The sequence below is a fragment of the Bos mutus genome, chromosome 5, assembly GCF_027580195.1.
Source record: "Bos mutus isolate GX-2022 chromosome 5, NWIPB_WYAK_1.1, whole genome shotgun sequence".
In the NCBI taxonomy this organism is placed as follows: domain Eukaryota; kingdom Metazoa; phylum Chordata; class Mammalia; order Artiodactyla; family Bovidae; genus Bos; species Bos mutus.
Genome location: NC_091621.1, coordinates 54,770,905 through 54,774,352, shown reverse-complemented (window position 1 = coordinate 54,774,352; position 3,448 = coordinate 54,770,905).

Here is a 3,448-nt window from a genome sequence, read left to right as displayed (position 1 = left end):
AGAAACTGAACAACAAAATTGATAGAACAAAAATCCATCTGTAGGTTCTTGAAGGAGAGGTTCCAGCATACCTTATCCTCAGATCTCTAGGCGCCATAGCATATCCACAGTTAGAAACAAATTGCAATATAGGTAACAGTTCTGATACTGCTTTACATCTATACTGGTGAGAGCCAGGTTTCTCACTCTTGGGATGGGATGCACATATAAGCATGAGAAGGCTCCAGTGATCAACCTTATGGTAATGGACTAGATTTTGAGGGATCAGTAAGACCTATTATTACTTTAAAATAGATACAGACAGTTATGTATAGAAATCACTATAGATACGTGTATATACACAGATTAGGGTAGACACATATCTGTGTTCTATTATCTGAGAGAGCTTAGAAACAAGGATACCCCAGTAGCAACAATCTCATCTAGTACCCAGAATTGGTCTCTCTTACCATTCTACAATAAAAGTAGCCACAGTTCCTTTGAGAAATGTCTGATTCTAGAACTAAGGCAGGAAATACACAAGTCTAAAGCATCTTGTAGTGCCAGAAAGTACAGAAGTGTTCAACAAAAACAAACAAACCTAACAGATGGAAGTATGTCAAAAGGACACAAGAGTCAACTGAAAGGGTCCCCAACGGCCAAAGCCAGAAAAATCTGAGCAATGAATAAAGTAGTATTAGATTATAATCCATAGTACAAGATAAATATCCATGGATACATACTGACCTAACAAACAGTACCTCAGCCAGGTAATCAAGGCTAACATTAATAGTGATAGCCATGCAAATGGTATGTACCCTCTGATATGAGGGAGTGAAATAGCACTTCACCTCCAGTTATTCCAATGAAAAACCTGTAATTCTCATCTAATGATGAGAAAAGTGTGAGAGAAATTCCAACGGAGGGATATTTACAAAATACTTACCCAGAACTCCTCAAAACTGGCAAGGGCATCAAAAATAAGGAAAATCTAAGGAAATGCCTAAGACAAGAGAAGCCACAGGAGACAACATGCCAAGCAAAGTGTTGTGTGGCATCCTAGATGGAATCTTATAACACAAAAAGATGCTGGTGAAAACTAAAGAAATCAGTAAACTAAATAAACGAGCTTAAATTATTAATATATCAATATTAGCTCACTAATTGTAAAGAATGTAACGTAAGTATGTAAAATGTTAATAATAGTGAGATCTTGGTGAAGATCTTAACCCCTTTGGTATCAGGAATACATCATCTAACCATTTAGATAGAATATATATATATATGGCATCATCTAACCATTTTTGAAACTAATGAATACAATTAATAATGGCTTAAATGGTAGATTTTATGTTTAGTATATTTACAATAAATAATTCCATTATAAAAATACATGGTGACTGCAGCCATTAAACTAAAAGATGCTTGCTCCTTGGAAGAAAAGCTATGACCAACCTAGACAGCATATTAAAAAGCAGAGACATCACTTTGCTGACAAAGGTCCATCTAGTCAAAGCTATGGTTTTTCCAGTATGGATGGAGAGTTGGACCATAGAAAAGGCTGAGTGCTGAAGAACTAATGCCTTCAGACTGTGGTGTTGGAGAAGACTCTTGAGAGTCCCTTGGACTGCAAGGAGATCAAAACCAGTCAATCCTACAGGAAATCGGTCCTGAACATTCACTGGAAGGATTGATGCTGAAACTGAAACTCCAATAGTTTGGCCACCTGATGTGAAGAACTGACTCATGGAAAAGACCTGATGCTGGAAAAGACTGAAGGCAGGAGAAGGGGACAATGAGATGGCTGGATGGCATCACCAACTCGATGGACTTGAGTTTAAGCAAGCTCTGGGAGCTGGTGATTCACAGGGAAGCCTGGCATGCTGCAGTCCATGGGGTCACAAAAAGTCGGATATGACTGACTGACTGAACTGAACTGAGAGCTAGAAATGTTTTCAGTTTCTAGAACCACAGATGCTGTGTATGGAAATCCTTCTACCCTCTTTACTGTCCTTTCACTTTCACCCTAATACCTCCAGTAGCAGAACCTAATGAAAAGTTGACCATCAAGTGAGTCAATGAAGATAGTTTGCAGAGTCCCAGCCTCCTAAATTTAGAGTTATGTGTGTGGAGTTAAGGGATAATAAGTTACCACCAGCACAGTCAACAAAGATTGATCCAGGAGCTTAAAGGATGTCATCAGAGACCATTTCTTTACTTTACTCTTCTCTGTAGTGCTTTCATTCTTAGGTAGAAAGCTCACAGAGGCTCAAGGCCCACACCCCAGGCTCAAGAATAGTACCTCTTTTTTGTTGTTTATATTTGCAGTATCATGGAATTGGTTTTTGGTTAGACCAGACTGACTTGGATCATGTGACTTGCCTTTCCAATCATATTGCTTTGAGGAAGTTAAAATTTGTTTGGTTATGCTTAGATCTCAGGGTAGAGCCAATTGCATCCAATTTCACTCAAAACACATAGATTGAAAGTGGTAACCAGCTGTGTAAGGGCATTGTGATTATTATAAAGGAGGAATTAGCTCCAAAATAGGTTTATATACCACACCAAAAAAAAAGCTTTCTTAACTTCAATATAGAAGATAGGGTACCATTGTCTTGGGCAAAACTGGATGGTTGATCACCAAAAATTTAGGAAAGAAATGTGTATTTAGTTGAGCAAGAACTGCTTATGGGAAGTAAATACAGATATCTGGTAGGCTATTACAAAATCAAAAACTAAGAAAAGAAATATGAGCCAGAAATCCACATTTAGAAGTCACAATTATACAGGTAGGAGCTGAAGTAATATAAATGACACCAATCATGAAAAACTGCATAAAATATCAGTAAGAATAAAGAGGAAAAGAAAGAGAGGAACAGTAAGAGGACTAAATATAGAAATTTTAAAGAATGTCAATAATAAAGAAAATGTAGAAGAAAAGGAGTTAGCAAAAAAGAGTAAGAAGATCCTTTCAAAGATATTGGAAGATGCTGAGTAGAATGCCTGAGACATCAGTACAGGGGATCACGCCTGCAAAAAGGAGTGATGTGGAATAGCAAGTGCTGCAGAGATGTAGCCATTGATTTCTGTATTTAGAAGATCATAAGTGAGTTTAGTAACAACTGAATTATTTGTGTGATATTTTATTTACAGTTTAATTTATGTAGACCTGTACAATAATGGTTTGAAAAATTAGTAAGAAGAGAAAAAAAGTGAGAACAATAAGAATATTCAAAGACTGCAAATTAGCAAGTGATGAGCTGAATTCAGTCCATAGGAATCTTTTAACCAAACTTCAAAGTGTTCTGTTTTAGCTTTAATTTGGTTTAATTAGTCAGTAACATTTAGTGTTTAGGACATGTCAGTTAAAATCCAGATTTCCAAGGTCTCTTGGAAAAGAAGCTCTGACATCTGAATCTTCTCTTTTGCAAGGCAGCTATCAGCCCTGGCAGGGACTGACAGACACCAA